Source organism: Oryctolagus cuniculus, chromosome 12 (assembly GCF_964237555.1).
Source record: "Oryctolagus cuniculus chromosome 12, mOryCun1.1, whole genome shotgun sequence".
In the NCBI taxonomy this organism is placed as follows: Eukaryota; Metazoa; Chordata; class Mammalia; order Lagomorpha; family Leporidae; genus Oryctolagus; species Oryctolagus cuniculus.
Genome location: NC_091443.1, coordinates 113,561,995 through 113,580,466, shown reverse-complemented (window position 1 = coordinate 113,580,466; position 18,472 = coordinate 113,561,995). Strand labels below are relative to the sequence as shown.

General features: G+C 44.2%; 1 pseudogene; it reads left to right on the top strand.

The window, feature by feature from the left end:
* Nucleotides 1-1,596: 1,596 nt before the first annotated feature.
* LOC100342606 (CLIP-associating protein 2-like) lies at nucleotides 1,597-7,387 on the top strand (annotated as a pseudogene).
* The last annotated feature ends 11,085 nt before the right edge of the window (nucleotides 7,388-18,472 follow it).

The following is an 18,472-nucleotide window of genomic DNA, read 5'->3' as shown; positions in this document are numbered from 1 at the left end:
GGAAATAAGTGGGAACTTAGAACTTTCCTTGCTCTTGAAAGTAAATACAAGGAAAGGGAGTTGCTATATTCTGTGAGGATGGTAGAGTTTAAAACAAAGATGCATCTAAAACTTTGGGGAGGAAAGTAAAGATGAGAAAGCCTGGCCACTCCTCCAGTACTGTGTCCACTGTGGCCCTGTCCTAACTAGTCTTCAGTAATGCCCTTGCAACATTTCCATCTCCCATGTTTCTGCCTCCCTCTTCTAAATCACAGTACTTATTACTGGAAGTTCAAAACCTTCATTCCAGTACCTGATGTATTATTACAGCTCTGAGTCTCCCAAATCATTTTCAAAACTGCATGCAACTCTGGCCTTCAGTTGTAGATGGAGTGCCGAAGCTCAAAAGAGAGAAGGTTGAAAAATCTGTGAACATTGAGTGGCCATTGTTCACACTAAAGCTCAGGGGAACAGACCAAGGCTCTTCGCTCAGCCTCATTACTGATCCCTCGCCCCTGGCATTCCTGTCTCAGTTTGGACATCTCTGCACAGCCTCTTCCCTTCTCCCAGTGTGAAAACAATGTCCACCACAGGGGAGTTTGCTCAGGACATTCTGGAAATTTCCCAGCCCCCTACACAAGGAGCTGACATGCTGGGGGACTGAACAAGGCCTGGAGAGCACAGGTGACCATAGCCTTAGGCTTTTCCATTGGCTGCCTTCATTCAGACTCACTCTCCCCAGAGGCCCTGAATGACTATAGGACTTTTTAACTATGGAAAGAAAGAAAACACAAATGCAGTAGTAATGGGAGCATTGCTGAAAGTCTCAAAAAAATTTTAAACATGTGAAATAATTATTTTCCCTTGACACTTTTTTTATGAAATTTGCTAGATGTCTGACTTTCTGAAGCCTAATTAAATATAAAAATCAGGGGCTGGTGCTGTGGCACAGCAGGTTAAAGCCCTGGCCTGCAGTGCCAGCATCCCGTGTGGGAGCCAGTTCTAGTCATGGCTACTCCTCTTCCAATCCAGCTCCCTGCTATGGCCTGGGATAGCAGTAGAAGAAGGCCCAAGTCCTTGGGCCCCTGCACCCACATGGGAGACATGGATGAAGCTCCTGGCTCCTGGCTTCAGATCGGCACAGCTCCAGCCATTGTGGCCATTTGGGGAGTGATCTAATGGAAGGAAGACCTTTCCCTCTCTCTCTCTCTCTCTCTCTCTCTCTATCTGTAACTCTACCTCTCAAATAAGTAAATAAATAACATCTTTTTTAAAAAATCAAAGTTTAAAGTTAACTTACAAATAAATCATTTCAAAAAATAGAAACAATAAAGGCAGCGATGTTGTACCTTTCCCCTTTTTAAACCCAACACCTACAGTTCAAGCTAACTCAAACTTCAAACAATAAATTTCACTGCCTAGCACAGAAATGTCTCAGAAGTGGGATGGAGCTCAGCAGGTGCAAGTTTGACTAGTTTGGGGGTAGCTGCGCACCTGGCACTGCTCCCACCGCCTGCCTAGCGCCAGGAGCCACACCTCTGTTGCACTTTCTGTGGGTTCCCAGTGCCTACCCACACTGGAGGCTGGGCAAAAGTTGGCCCCTCACTGGCTGCAGCCATGGAACCCCATAGCATGGAGTATTTCAGTGCCCAGGTGTTGCAGAAGGATGTTGGCAGCAGGTTGCAGGTCATCCAGGAACTCCTGCTGTATCTCAATACCCCCAGTGCCATCTCAGACCTGGAAGATGACCAGAGCCACCTGGCCAAGATCATTGATGCGCTCATTGGCTGGGTGAGATCAAGCAATGATCAGGTATCATTAACGGGATTGGCAATTTAAGTGCCTTTTTCATAAATTTTCAACACAATTTAAATCTTATATAGCAAAGATTATTGAAATTTTAATAGAATGGGAGATGTCAAAAATAAGGTTTGAGATGAAGCTCAAATAGTGATATTGAAGTTTATGAATGAAGTAGCACCACCTATGTGTGTAATGGCACTGTTGGTTTCTATTTTTTTTATAGGCAGAATGGACAGTGAGAGAGAGAGACAGAGAGTAAGGTCTTCCTTTGCCGTTGGTTCACCCTCCAATGGCCGCTGGTGCGGTGCAGCCGGTGCAGTGCGCTGATCCGATGGCAGGAGCCAGGTACTTATCCTGGTCTCCCATGGGGTGCAGGGCCCAAGTACATGGGCCATCCTCCACTGCACTCCTGGGCCATAGCAGAGAGCTGGCCTGAAAGAGGGGCAACCGGGACAGAATCCGGTGCCCCAACCAGGACTAGAACCCAGTGTGCCGGCGCCGCAAGGCAGAGGATTAGCCTAGTGAGCCGCGGCGCCAGCCGACTTCAGTTTTTAAACACGAGAATTTTCTATCTCAACAAGGTATGTGTCTGTGTCTTATTGAAACATTAAACAATTTTGGGACTCAGCCATTAGTCCTCATCAAGTTGGTATAACATTGTGTGTACTATTTGGAGATTCTAATAGTCAAGTGAGAGAAGCTGCAATATTGGTTATAGTGGAGATTTATAGACATGTGGGAGAGAAAGTGTGAGTAGATCTTTAACAAGAGGAATTCCTTCTGCTAGATTAAAAATGATCATTTCTAAATTTAAAGTAGTGCAAAATCCAGGTGGTATGATTTTTGAGTGTCTGCAAACATAAACGCTTTGATGATGAAAAAAATCAGGGGATGGAAATAGACCATCATCAGCTGCTTCAGCCTTCAAGGTTCCTGAACCTAAAATGTCCAGAAATCCTGTTAACAGTGCAAGGAAACCTGGTTCAGCAGGTGTCCCTTAGCTTGGAGACGCTTCAAAAGGAGGTGTTGGAGCCATTGACAAAGATGATTTTGTGGTTTTTTTTTTTTTTTTTTTTTTTTTTTTTTTTTTTTTTTTGACAGGCAGAGTTAGACAGTGACAAAGAGAGACAGAGAGAAAGGTCTTCCTTCCCTTGGTTCACCACCCTAATAGCCGCCATGGCCAGCATGCTGCACCAATCCAAAGCCAGGATCCAGGTGCTTCCTCCTCGTCTCCCATCCAGGTGCAGGGCCCAAAGACTTGGGCCAGATGAGGATGATTTTGTAAAAGCTTTTACAGATGTCCCTTCTATTCAGATCTATTCTAGTCAAAAACTTGAAGAAACATTCAATAAAATCAGGGAAAGTTTGTCAGAGGACAAACATGACTGGGATCAGTGTGCCAATGCACTTAAGAAAATCTGGTCACTGCTGGTTGCTGGAGCTGCACAATATGATCACTTTCTCCACATTTATGCTTGTTGGGTGGGTCATTTAAACTTGCAGCTAAGGATTTTAGATTCCAAGTGGTTCAGGAAGCTTGCGTTACCATAGCTGGAACAGTCATGGCAACTTCTGGATGTGCAGCAATCATGTTCATCATTCAGAATACACATGTGTCCAGACTTGTGCCTTTAATAATATGCAATTGCACATCAAAATCAGTCTGTGAGGATAGGTTCATTTGAATTTTTAGATTTCTTGCTGCAAGAGTGGCAGACTCATTCCTTATAAAGACATGCAGCTGTCTTGGTCAAAAAAATTAAGAAGGGGGACTGGTGCCATGGCGCACTTGGTTAATCCTCCACCTAAAGCACTGGGTTCCCATATGGGCACCAAGTTCTAGTCTCAGTTGCTCCTCTTCCAGTCCAGCTCTCTGCTGTGGCCTGGGATAGTAGTGGAAGACGGCCAGAGTGCTTGGGCCCCTGCACCCTCACAAGAGACCAGGAGGAAGCACCTGGCTCCTGGCTTCAAATTGGTGCAGCACCAGCCATAGCAGCTATTTGGGGAGTGAACCAATGGAACGAAGACCTATCTCTCTGTCTCTCTCTCTCTCACTGTCTATAATTCTACCTGTTAAACAAAAATTTAAAAAAACTATTAAGAAGGGAATTCATGATGCTGATGCTGATGCTGAGGCAAGAGTGGAAACAAGAAAGACTTACATGAGTCTTAGAAACCACTTTCTGGTGAATCTGAAACATTGTATAATTCCCTTGAACCAAGTATCAGAAGAGTATTCATGCCTACTTAAGAAGTTCCAGCAGTGTCGAATCTCTTCCACAATCAGACAGGTCCTAATCTAGCTCACAAGAAAGTTTCAATTACCCTTTTTCTTCCAAATGGTCTACAGCAAATCTGTCAGCTGTGGCTGGAAGAGTATCAGCAGGTAGCAGCAAAGCCAGTTCCCTTCCAGGAAGTCTGCAGTGTTCATGAAGTGACATTGATGTGAATACTTTTGCTGGTGCCAAGGCACATCATGCTTCTGGGAAGTCTGTGAAAGTGGGCAGTTGGGTGCAGGTGGGTGCAGGTGCGCTGAATCCAGGTTCCTATGCTCCCTAGGGCAGGTGAGAGCAAAGCTTTCAGCACCGCATTCTGGCATGGGAAATGCCAAGATGGACTCTAGAGGACAAAGCTGAATGAAAATGGTCTCCAAATCACAGCCTGGTAGCCAGTCGGGGTCTTCTGGAAGAGTTCTGTCCACAATAGCTCTCTATACTGTGAGCTCTGGTGTTCAAAGAGTCCTGGTCAATTTTGCCCTAGTGCAGAAAAGAAACAAGGTACCAAGTGGCCAGGGTTGTAGCAGAGATGCTAGCCCATCAAGACTCTGAGTTGCCCAGAATAGTCACATTCCATGACCAATGTGAGTCAGGGATGCAGCTGGGGAGAAAATCAGGAGAGCAACCAGGACACAAATCCTGTTTGATTTTTCAACCCCTGGGTCTGGGGTATGGGATCAGTCAATCAAGCTGACCGTCATCTTCAGTCAGTGATATGAGAGTCCTGAACACAGGTTCCAATGTGGAAGAGGCAGTAGCAGATGCCCTGAAAAAACCTGCTCAAAGATATGAATTATATGGAATGTTTTCAGATGATGATGCCAACAGCAATGTGTCTAGTTCTTATTAAGAAGGCTTATATAGTTCTCAAAATGGTAGTAGTCCAACATATATGAGGCAGATGGAAGATGCTGCAAAAGTCCTTAATAGATGTGCTAGTTCCAACTGGTCAGAAAGGAAGGAAGGACTCCTGGGACTGCAGAACTTATTTAAAAAAAAATCAGAGACCCTTAAGTCGAGTTGACCTGAAAAGATTATGTGAGATTTTCACAAGAATATTTGCTGATCCTTATGGCAGGGTGTTCAACATGTTTTTGGAGAGCCTAGTGGATCTGATACAGGTCCACAAGGATGATCCTCAAGATTGGTTATCTGTGCTGCTCACACAACTAATAAAAAAAGAAATGGGTGCTGACTTGCTTGGGTCTGTTCAGGCAAAAGTTCAGAAAGGCCCTGATGGCACCAGAGAATCTTTTCCAATTGATCTTCAGTTTAATATTCTAATGAGATTTACAGTTGGCCAGACCCAAACACCAAGCTTCAAGGTGAAGGTTGCTATACTTATATACATAAAAACTATAGCCAAACAGATTGGCGCAAGAGATTTTATAAATTACCCTGAAACTTGCCTGGCAATGTCTCAAGTTATCATTTGGACAACAGAACCCAAATGTTCTGATGTTCGGAAGGCAGCACAATCAGAGCTGATTTCTTTATTTGAACTCAATACTCTGGAGTTTACAATGTTATTAGGAACTTTACCAAAATCTTTTCAGGATGGTGCTACCAAGCTTCTTCATAATCACCTTTGAAATACCAGCAACAGAATGCAGAATTCCATGGGGAATCCTTTGATGAGACCAACACCATGATCGCCAGCCAACTAGTCCATTCCTCTTACTTCTCCTACCAGTAAATCACAGAATACATTATCTCCAAGTGCATTTGAGTATGATTCAGAAAATATAAACTCTGAAGATATTTACAGCTCTCTTTGAGGTGTCACTGAAGCAATTCAGAATTTCAGTTTCTGTAGTCAAGAAGATATGAATGAGCAATTGAAAAAGGATTCCAAAAAGGATGATGGTGATTCAGTGTGTGGTGGTCCTGGTGTTGCTGACCCAAGAGCAGGAGGTGATGCTACTGACTCAAGCCAAACAGCTCTTGATAATAAAACTTCATTGCTCCATTTGTTGCCTGCTCACTCCTACCTATGCTCTCAAGACTATAATCCACACCATTCTTGAGATAGCATCAGTCCCTTCAACATTTCTACACTCAAGGAACCCATGTTTGATGATGATTGTGGGGAGCAACTGGGAGCAACTCGGACTAGACTAAGTTACTGGAATTAAGACTTATTCTATGCATCTGCTTTCCCACAATATGGCGCTGGGAGAGGAGGAAACAGCTTCTACCCAGCTGCCTCTCACCAACTTGACAAGCTGCAGGACCTGCTCCTGATTGGAGGAGAGCAGTGTACTCGGCGTGTGGGTAGCAGAGTTGGGATTGGTGGAAGAGGACTATAAAGGAGGAGAGAGACAACATGCACCAGGAACATCTAAGGGGAACATCTATCTAAGGGAACACCTGTGCAGCCCCCAAGAGAGCCGGCCAGCGGTGTGCCGCTCCCCCACGGAAGTGGGGAAAGTGGCTAGGGGGAACCGCCCTTCCACGGAGGTGGAAGGGTCGGTAGCCAACCTGGGAAGAACCAGCAGCAAACCCGGGAAGGGCCGAGCAGACAAAAGAACAGCGCAGGGTTTAGTGTCGTTCCTCCATGAAGAGGGGGAGCGACAGATGATTCTGCTCAATTTCCTGATGATCCTTCCTTAGAGCATTCTGACCTAGTTGCAGAATTATTGAAGGAGCTGTCTAATCACAATGAACGTGTGGAAGAAAGAAAGATCACCCTCTAAGAACTCATGAAAGTGGAATAGGAAAAATCTTTCAGTGTTTGGGATGAACATTTCAAAACAATATTGCTTTTATTGCTTGAAACCCTTGGAGATAAAGAGCCAACAATCAGGGCTTTGGCATTAGAGGTTTTGAGAGAACCTAAGGCATCAACTAGCAAGATTTAAAAACGATGCAGAACTGACTGTAATGAAAACATTGGAAGCACATAAAGATCCTCATAAGGAGGTGATGAGATCTGCTGAGGGAGCTGCATCAGCACTAGCTACTTCCATTACTCCAGAGCAATGTATCAAAGTGCCTGGTCCTATCATCCAGACTACAGATTACCCAATTAACATGGCTGCAATCAAAATGCAAACAAATGTGATAGCGAGAAAGTCCAAGGAACCCCTTAACCGACTTTTGCCAGAAAGTATGCTAGGCCTAATACAGGGTTATGATCACTCAGAGAGCAGTGTTCAGGAAGCTGGTGTCCTCTGTCTGGTGGCTGTTCATGCAGTGATTGGTGATGAGCTAAAACCACATCTCAGCCAACTCACCAGCAATAAAATGTTTGTCATCTTTGCATCAAAAGTGCACAGAGAGGTTCAGGAGGAATTGATCCCACTACTGATATTTCTGGACAAAGTTAATGAAGCTCATCAAAGTGAACCAGGTCTCTACTGAAAAGGACAGACTACCCTCATTAGTGAAAAGGAACACTCAAAAACATCTTTTGGAGCTTAACCGTTGTTTCCTAGTTTTAGAATTTCATTTTGTTTCTTTTTTCTTTTCTTTTTTTTTTTTTTTTGACAGGCAGAGTGGACAGTGAGAGAGAGAGACAGAGAGAAAGGTCTTCCTTTTGCCATTGGTTCACCCTCCAATGACCTCCGCAGCCAGTGCGCTGCGGCCGCTGCACTGTGCTGATCTGAAGGCAGGAGCTAGGTGCTTATCCTGGTCTCCCATGCAGTGCAGGGCCAAGCGCTTGGGCCATCCTCCTCTGCACTCCTGGGCCATAGCAGAGAGCTGGATTGGAAGAGCAAAAGCTGGGACTAGAACTGGAACACACATGGGATGCCAGCACTGCAGGAGGAGGATTAACCTATTGCGCCACAGCGCCAGCCCCAAAGCAGTATAAACATCAAAAAGTACAAAATAATTTGTTTTTATTTGACAGGTAGGGAGTTTATTTGACAGTGAGAGAAAGAGACAGTGAGAAAGGTCTTCCTTCCATTGGTTCACTTCCCATATGGGATGATGGGGCTGCAAGGCGGAGGATTAACCAAGTGAGCCGTGGTGCCGGCCCCAGTACAAAGTAATTTTTAACCTAATTCATCATTTCACATATTTGTAGTTCTTTGTCTTCCCATTAACCTTTGCCAATTTTATGATTATATAATTTTTTAAAATCCTGGTTAAACAGGAATGCTTAAAGCTTTAAAAATTAACACTTTTAAACATTTTTTGCCTTTATTCCACTGCAGAATAATATTTTATTCCTACTTTCTAGTTTTGTTCTGTATCATGTCCTATGCTAGAAATACTTAAATGATGTGAAACAGTGCAGGACTGTATTGAACTTCAACAGGCCTCTGTTTGTGATGGTGATACATGTCATTAGTTGCCACTTCTTTAGGGTGATCTGTAGTTTGAAAACTAAGACCTCAAAGAGAAATGTTACAGAATCATCTAGTTCTGTGCAACTGATATTGTTTGTTGGTTATTGATCTTGCCATTTTTATTTAAAACCGTGTCCTCTCTATGATCTCTTAAGAAAGCTGCATCAAATCATCCCCCTTTTGTTTTCTTGATACTTTTGAAAATAGGTTTTATTGCAGGGGGTTTTCACTTGTATCTTTGTTATGAATGATACCTTTTTGTATTTATTGATATCAAATTCACTTATGAAGAAACTTGATCATGGAAACAGACAAAAATAAATCAAGTGTATGCGTGTCCTTGACCATGTTCTGTTTCATATGTAATAGACTAATTGTTGAGACATGGGAGTTGACCAGCACCTTTTCATTCAGTTATGGAATCTGCTTTCCTGTTACCATGAAATTGTCTTACTTGAAAATGTTGATCCTGAGGAGAGAGAAGATGGTGCCAAAGCTGTCTTCAGATAATGTGCTCAAATTCTCTACCTCTTCAGAGCTGATATTTCTAACTGGACTGCTGCCTATAGTATCTTTTGGAAAGCTACTTTAAAGGTGATTTCTATTAATTTTTAACAAATTTTTTAATCATGTCCTGTGACACCTGTTCTTTTCATGTGTAGCAAAACTTCAGAAATTACCAGTTTTGATGAAAGGCCAAATTATGTCACTTGGAACCAGGATGATAATGGTTTCTCATCTTGACTTTTATTATTTTTGTAAATCCTAACATAAAGCAAATTTGACTTGCAAGGCAAGTAGCTATTAGGGAAGCAATTTGACATTGTTACAGAATTATCTGTACTTCATTTAATTGAAAAAATGTAGAAACATACGTAAAGAATTTAGACATGCGTACTGAATGGATGACATCCTAGGCTTTTCCCTCTCTTTGTTTCTCTTTTAGCAGCAGGAAAAAAGTTTCTCTATGTCCTCTCCCATTACCTGTAACAGTTTTATTCTCTAATGTTAATTACATGGTACATTTATAGTTCTAAGCTTACTGTTGAGCATATATTGACAATAATACTGTGCATAACATTACTTGAAAATTTAATAATGTGTCCCAGCTGTTTTTTCTGTCTTACTGTGAAATATTTTTAGTAGAAGGTCTTATAGCAGTGGTGCTCCCATGAATTTTTAAGTGAATCTGGGGAGAAAAGATTCACCAGGAGCACAACTACAATCCAGTGTACATAGATGGCTGTATACATATGCACATGTTACACCTTATCTTTAGGAAGAAAAGATATTTTAAACATTGAAACATTATAAACATGTAAACTCAAAATTGCTTCATGCACCATGATCTCTGCTGTATTTTACATTCATTGTAAATCAAAATATTGGTTTAATTTTAACCTCTGCTTTAGGATTCTTCTTTAACTACTGTTGATAGTTCAGTAGAGTGACTCAAGCTGGATGATAATTCTGCCACTGGATCAAGCACCTGGCAGTGAATAGCAGACACTCAAGAAGTGGGTGAACTATGTAAAAGAAAAGTATGGTTTAAAGTGTCTAAGTGAAAGCTAATTTATATAAGCATTAAAAATAATGTTTAAAGTTACCTATTTTCAGTTGATAAGGCTATGATAAAGTTATTGCTTATTCAGTTCACCCTGTGCAGTAAACCCTTACCTTGTTCATTCTAGAAGTGATGTCAGCTATCAAAGAATTATCAGAAAAAACTGCTGTTTAAATTTTTCCTTCTTTTTCTCAGCCAACCTATTTCAATGTCATTCATTTACTGCACTGCTCAAAACTAATTAAAAGCATGCCATTCCAGGCTGCTTTGTGTTTCACTATGGAATCTCCAGGAGAGGCAAAAGGCCAACATCACTTTGAAAGACAGATTGCAAAAGAACTATACATCACCCACTGTTGAAAGTTGGCTGATATGGGAGACACCAGGATTCTTAGATTTCTCATTCAAGGTGGGGAAAAAAGTCCCTTGGGCCTCAAATTCTTCTCTAGCTCCATCAATTTAAGTCATGTGTAATAACTTTTGAAAGTTTTCACCTTCCTCATTGTGCAGAGCCTATACAGAGTATGTACAGTCAGCCAGACTCTGACACATCCAACTAAAATTAAGCATCATCATTAAAGAATCCTTCCAGGTTTAAATGGTGGTTTTGCCACTTTTTACCAATAGCATCTTGGGCAATCTGTTCTTCTTCACCTGTAAAATTATGATAATAATGATACCTACCATTTAAGCAAGAATGAAATAGGGCAACACGTTTAAAATGCTAAGGACCATATCTGGCTGGTAATTTCTCAGTACTAGCTTGCCTTTATTATGACTACTGTCCCATCAGGCTAAGTCCAATGGGCCACACTTGAGTTCCCATACTCTGAGCCTATAAAGTGCAATCAACACATGATGCAGTCTCAGACATAATAATGTCTCCTGTATCCCCAGAGTGCTCTAGACCTCACATAGAGTAAACTATACCCAAAGGATTGTAAAAAGTGCACAGGAGAAATGGAGTTAAAAGGTAAGTTACTGTTGGTACAATTTTTAAAAATCAGTATCTAGTTTTTCCCTTATACACATTTTTTAATGGAATTCTTGAAGACTCCCCATGCACCCTAGTGTCGCTCCCCCTCTTCGTGGAGGAGCAACACAGGACCCTGCGCTGTTCTTTCGTCTGCTCGGCCCTCCCCGGGTTTGCTGCTGGTTCTTCCCAGGTTGGCTACTATCCCTTCCACCTCCGTGGAAGGGCAGTTCCCCCTGGCCACATTCCCCACTTCCGCAGGGGAGCGGCACACCACCGGCCGGCTTTCTCGGGGGCTGCACGGGTTCCCTTAGATGTTCCCCATAGATGTTCCTGGTGCATGCCGTCTCTCTCCTCCTTTATAGTCCTCCTCCGCCAATCCCAACTCGGCTGCCCACACGCCGAGTACGCTGCTCTCCTCCAATCAGGAGCAAGTCCTACAGTTTATTAGTTGAACTGGAGGCAGCTGTGCGGAAGCTGTTTACTTCTCTCCCAGCGCCATATTGTGGGAGAGCAGATGCATAGAATAAGTCTTAATTCCAGTAACTCAGTCCAGTCCGGATTGCTCCCCACAGATCCCCCTTTCTTTTTATTTTTTGGCGTTGATACACGCCTGTCTTCGGTGTCCCGCGGCACACACTCTGCTCTACTTGCTAGAGTTGCCACAGGCTCTTACAAGTCCTATCAATCAGGCAAACCGAATCCGGGTCCTCTCTTCGCCATGTTGTGAGGAGGTTTTTAGGCGCTGATGCGTGCCTGTGTTCGGTGCCCTGCAGCGCATGCTCTGCTCTGCCTGCAGGGGCTTACAAGCCCTATCAGGCAAACCGAATCCAAGCCTTCTCATTGCCTTTTTGTGGGGAGGCCTTACTGATGTTAATTCGTGCCTGTCTTCGGTGACCTGCGGCGCATAAGCTGCTAGCTGCCGCAGGTGCTCATCGTGCTCATCGCCTCACTTAATCAGGCAGACCGAATCCAAGCTCTCACATTGCAGTGTTGTAGGGAGGCCTTTCTATTTCTCTATTTCTCTATCTCCGGGCATTCCTATTTCTCCCATTTTACTTCTATCTTCCAGCATTCCTATTTCTCTCACTTTACTTCTAAACTTCTGTTTCTCTTATCCCCGCAGCTTCCCGCTGCCCGCCCCGAGGCTACTTCTCGGCGGCTTCCCGGCTGAGCCGCTTCAGCCCGCGCCTCTCTCATCTGCGCAGCTTCCCGGCTTTGCGCGGCTTGGCTTCGCGCGCTCCGCGGTCTCCACGCCCTTCGCGTCTGCACCACGGCCTCGCGCCAGCCCCGTTCCCTATCTATTCACGCCCCGTGCTCTCTCTGCACGCGGCGGCTTCCGCGAGTCACACAGCGTAGCTTACGTGTCCGCCACTAGCATTCAATCTAAGTTCCCCGGGCTAGCCTGGCGAATTCAACCCAGCATACGTCTCCGCCCCACGGTTTGGCTTCCCGTCCTTTGCTCCCCGGGCTAATCAGACGGATCCCAATCTGGCTTACGTTTCAGCTTCTGGTTTCAACTTTTCGCCCCCTATTCCCGGGCTAACTTGAGAATCCCAAAGTGGCTTTCGTGTCCGCCTTGGCCTGCCCCCCATGGCTTCAATTTCCCTAACATTTTTCTCTACCCGGTATGTTTCCCCAAGCTTTTCTCCAACAATATTCCTCCCTCATTTCTCCTGGCCTCTCCCCACAGTCCGCGTCCGAGTCTGTTTATTCTAGCTTTCACTTTCGCTTTCGACCTTAGAGATTTCTCCCAGCTTCCCCCCGTAGTCCGTATCTGAGTCTATGCCTAGGCTTTCAATAGCTTCTTCCGGCACCTTTTTCGTCCGGCTTTTCCCTAGGCTGTTTGCTAGTCTCTCTCTCCGATATTTTCCCTAGGCTGTTTGCTAGTCTCTCTCTCCGATACCTTCCCAGTTCTTCCCGTTTCTTCCCTCCTAAGTTTCATATCCGTCCTAGGTTTCCTATCCGAGTCACGGCACCATTATGTCGCTCCCCCTCTTCGTGGAGGGGCAACACAGGACCCTGCGCTGTTCTTTCGTCTGCTCGGCCCTCCCCGGGTTTGCTGCTGGTTCTTCCCGGGTTGGCTACTATCCCTTCCACCTCCGTGGAAGGGCAGTTCCCCCTGGCCACATTCCCCACTTCCGCAGGGGAGCGGCACACCACCGGCCGGCTTTCTCGGGGGCTGCACGGGTTCCCTTAGATGTTCCCCATAGATGTTCCTGGTGCATGCCGTCTCTCTCCTCCTTTATAGTCCTCCTCCGCCAATCCCAACTCGGCTGCCCACACACCGAGTACGCTGCTCTCCTCCAATCAGGAGCAAGTCCTACAGTTTATTAGTTGAACTGGAGGCAGCTGTGCGGAAGCTGTTTACTTCTCTCCCAGCGCCATATTGTGGGAGAGCAGATGCATAGAATAAGTCTTAATTCCAGTAACTCAGTCCAGTCCGGATTGCTCCCCACACCCTAGTCTCCACTATGGACAATATATTGATGGCCAGAGTCCTCTTGCTTGCACATTAACCTTTCTCATCTGATTTCACTTACATAAAAAAGCTGTAGGAAATCATGGGTAGCCATTAGGAGGTCAGGCCTCCCAACAGTCCCTGGGTTCCACACTCCCCTTTCTTAACACAACTAAATTCTAAGTAAAGGGAAAAAGCATAGTTCTTAGTCTTCTCTTCCTGAAAACTTCACTTTCAAAACATTAAGTGAAGTCCTCTTTAGAAATTTCAAGTTGGAGTAAGAACACAGCTAAGGTCTATAACCTAGATAGCTGATTATTTTCAGCATCTTTGAGTAGGAATTGTTAATGAGCTTTTAATCTGAAGAGCTTAAATCTCCAAAGTGTTAAAAGCTTTAGTGAAGTACCACAGAATTCATAAAGGAAACCTCATCCATCTCTTCCCAACTGTTAGGAAAATGGCACAGTTTTATCTATGGTGCAATCTACACTCTGATTTACATCCTAGGCCCTAGTCCCCACCACCATTGCCAAAAGCCAGGTAGCCACATGGCCCAACCACCTGTGTCAGCCCCACCCCATCTTAATGGGATTTGCAACTCCTGCTTCCCTGCCCACCCTCCAGCAAAGTTTTAAAAGGACCTGTTCCTGAACACGTGGCTCTCTTCGCTTCTTCTCTTCTCTAGCTAGCTCCTCTTCTCCTCTCTCCTCTTTCTCTCTTATTCTCCTTTTCCTTCTTTGCCTCTTCCCTCCAGTCTGCTAGGTTTCCCCCAAAAAACCTTTCCCTTACTCTGGTGTTTGGTGTGTTTTGTGGTGGCATAACACCAGCAACTCCCTTCCTGACACCCACCTCCCAATAAAAGCAGCCAAGAGAATTTCTTAGATCATAGAAACACATCAGTAGTGTTAAACTCCAAGTCCTTGTTTATAAATTGGCTTTTTTTTTTTTTTAACAGGCAGAGTTGGAAATTGCAAGAGAGAGACAGAAAGGTCTTCCTTCCATTGGTTCACCCCCTCAATTGGTTGCTATGGACAGTGTGCTGTACCTATCCAAAGCCAGGAGCCAGGTGCTTCCTCCTGGTCTCTCATATGGGTGCAGGGCCCAAGCACTTGGGTCATCCTCCACTGCCTTCCTGGGCCACAGCAGAGAGCTGAACTGGAAGAGGAGCAACTGGGACAGAACCGGTGCCCCAACCGGCACTAGAACCCAGGGTACCAGTGCTGCAAGCAGAGCATTAGCCTAGTGAGCTGTGGCACTGGCCATAAATTGGCCTTTAAATTGTAGGAGATTGAGGTAGTATACTTAAATCTCCAAACACAAGCCCTCAAAACAAGACATGCTGTGAGTTAGGAAAGAGGAGAAAGCATGAAGCCACAGTCAGACCAGTTTTATTTGGAAGACTAAAACCTGGGAGGGGCTCCCTCTCAGGTGAATTCATGAAAGAGAGTTGCCAGTGAACACATAGCAAAAAAAAAAAAAAAAAAAAAACACACCCTCCCTTGCAGACTAGTGGTTTATATAATACAAAGGGGCTGGAAGGGACTTGGAGGTTTGAGCCAAAGCTGGGGGCTGCTGAGACAGAGGAAGAGTTTGGGCTAGTTTTAAAGGTCCTTTGAGATAACAGTGTGAGATGGGAGGGGTTTAGACTGAGGCTGGACTGTGAGGCTGATCTGAGAAGGGGGAGACAGCTTGGGAGGAGATGGAGAGCTCTCAGACTGATATGAAGAGTCTTCAAATAGTGTTGTGTCCAATAGGCCAGGTAGGGCAGGAATAATCAATGGGAGGTGGGATTGTATTAGCAAGGTAGAGAAACAGGGGACTGCTTGTTATGTAAGTGAGAGGTTAACATGGATTTAAGGCTTTTTGTCCTGGCTCCATCACTGTGCATGAAAAAGTCAGAATAAAACAGACTTTGATGAAGGCAAGCTCTGGTAGAAACTTTGTAATGAAAATTTAGCCAATTACAATCTATTGCAGTTCAGATAGATTTTAGTCTTTAGCTAAAGAGATTCATGTTTGGTGCCTTTCAGCTGGGAACCTGAGGAAATGACTAACAAAGGTAAATGCAATAGGAGTGGCCAGAGACTCCAGTAGACACAGTTTTGTGCTCCACCAGAGGCAAAATCCAGCCCTAATGATGAAACTACAAATCCCAATGAGTGGCCACACACATAACATGTTTCAAGTCTGCAAGGAGTACTTATATTTTGCAAGAACTTTCTGTAAAGCCTCACACTATGTGCATGCTTATGTTTGTTTTAAGGAAATATTATTTGCTGGACCTTTTGCAGGAAGGACAGGCAGAATGTTAGCCACATTAGTCCCTTCTTCACAACTTCAAACATGACTACTACCACCAATTCAGATTTAAGACGTCAGCTGCTAATCTTGGCTGCGCATCTTGGGGAAGGGGCAAATGGGATGTACTAACTGCCATCTCTTTGCTCTGTTTCTAGCCTGCAAACCTCTCCTCCCCTTCTCTAGTAGTCCCAGCTAAGAAGTCAGCCAGTTCACTCACTCACCAGTCTGTCTTGCCAACCCTATGCCCTACTTTCCCTGTGTCAGACCCTCAGATCATGCATGTGGGTGAGCACATTGGCCAACACCTAATGTTGCACATACTCTGTGCACTGTGACTCACAGCCTGCATACATTAACCAGAATCTCATCTGGTGGCCTCTCAGCATCACCCACCCAGATTGTTGTGCTCAACCCAAGCAAAGCTTAGAGGAGCATAAGAGAAAGGACATAGGATCAGGAGATCAGCCCACCTTCCCAGGGCCCCTGCCACATCACCCCCTGAAAATGCCATTGCTATGGCAACTCTCCAACCTTGCAGCAGTGCTTCCTCCTTCCTCTGACTTTAGGTCTCCACGTATCTGTTGGCCTCAGCAGGCACTCCAGGTGCCTAGATCTATCAATACACCACACAAAGGATTGCTCAATAAATGCTTATTAAATAAATGAATGGAATGTCTTGCATAGCTAGAGTGAACCTTTAAACTGTGTGGCCCTGGATGATCTCTGTTTATGCTTTTCAACCCTGTGTACTGATTTATATGTCCCTTTTATGATCAAATTTGTATCAGAACAACAAATTATATATCCACCTAATTGTGGCAGTCATCAAATAGACTTGAATCCTTTACTAGACAGTTTTTGGAGGTCAGAAATCTTATTTGTTAATTTTTTATATTTTCAATTATTCATTCAATTAAGAGACTGTCAAGATGCTGAGTTATAATATCAATGCAAGCACATTTCTTGTCCTCATGAAATTTTCAATTTGGCAAGAAAGAGGAATCTACTGAAAGAATATTGCCTAGGGTAGTAAATACTAGTGTGAAGCAAATGGATGAACATTTAAGCATTCCTAATCCAGCAACAGCCTAACCCCATGGACTATAATGGACAGAAGTAATCATAAACATAGAACTCCATGTCATCCAGTTATCCAGTTACATTTTTACTTAAAAACTTTTTAAAAAAACCCACACATATTCTTAAGAATACTTATATGTTCTTCCTTGATATTAAACCTAAGAAAAATGACCATGGAATAATAGCAACTTTGAATCTCCTTCCTTTTTTAGACAAGTTATAATTGTTGGTGGTTCTCTATAGTGTAGATTATTTCTCACTGTTTTTCCAGATGAGAAATCTGGGGTTTTATAAACTAAGCCCCAAGACAAAACAAAGATTTCCTAAACCAGTAGTAGATTTTGGTTGACCTTGAACCCAGATCTTTTAGTGATATCACCATGGGTAAATGCTGAACTCTTTGTACCTCAGTTTCTTCTTTGTAAACTCCTGATGATACTGTCTCCAGAATTAATCTAAGGTATAAATGATATGATGTAAGGCATTTAGTCTCTTAACCCGGCTCCTATAAGACACACAACAATGTTAGTTCTGTATCCAGTTCCCTTGTTTGTTTCTGTGCTTGGTGCATTAAAAGATGGTGAAAAATAATTTGAAGCCGGCGCCGTGGCTCAATAGGCTAATCCTCCACCTTGCGGCGCCGGCACACCGGGTTCTAGTCCCGGTTGGGGCGCCGGATTCTGTCCCGGTTGCCCCTCTTCCAGGCCAGCTCTCTGCTATGGCCAGGGAGTGCAGTGGAGGATGGCCCAGGTGCTTGGGCCCTGCACCCCATGGGAGACCAGGAAAAGCACCTGGCTCCTGGCTCCTGCCAGGATCAGCGCGGTGCGCCGGCTGCAGCGGCGGCCATTGGAGGGTGAACCAACGGCAAAAGGAAGACCTTTCTCTCTCTGTCTCTCTCTCACTGTCCACTCTGCCTGTCAAAAAAAAAAAAAAAAAAAAAAAGAAAAATAATTTGAAAAGAAGTATGGGGCCGGCATTGTGGTGTAGCATGTAAAGCCACTGTCTGCTGTGCTGGCATGCCATATGGGCGCTAGTTCGAGTCCAGGCTGCTCCAGTTCCTATCAATTTCTCTGCTATGGCCTGGCAAAGCAGAGGAAGATGGCCCAAGTACTTAGGCCCCTGCATCCACGTGGGAGACCTGGAAGATACTCCTGGCTTCAGATAGGCTCAGCTCCAGCCATTGCAGTCATTTGGGGAGTGAATCAGTGCATGGAAGACCTCTCTCTCTCTCTCTCCCTCTCTCTGTCTCTCTCTCTGCCTCTGCCTCTCTGTAACTCTGCCTTTCAAATACATAAAATTCTTTAAAAACTAATCATAAACATCAATAAAACACATATAAAAATTGTATTCTCAAATTTGGATGTTAAACTATGCCTTCCACATCTCTTCAAAAAGTTATATTGTATTCGTAGTTATTTATTATTTGAGAGAAATTTCCAGGGACAAAGCAGCAAATAAGACTTTTCCAGAAGAATGCATTTTATGAAGGAGTAAAGATTTGGGTATCAGTTATCAGCAGCGGGTGTCACTCGTTAAGATTTTTGTTCAGGAAAGGAAGCATACCAACTGATCCTTGAGATTCTGAGGTGAGAAGGAAGAGAAGGAGAATGTAAACAAAAGCAAATGCCCTCTGAAGCCCTTGGGGAGAGCCAGATGCCCCAGCCTGGACTCCATTTCCCAGAGTCCTCAGGTGTCCCCACGTATTCCCTTTTAGGAAAGAATCTGCGCGTGCGCATTCCT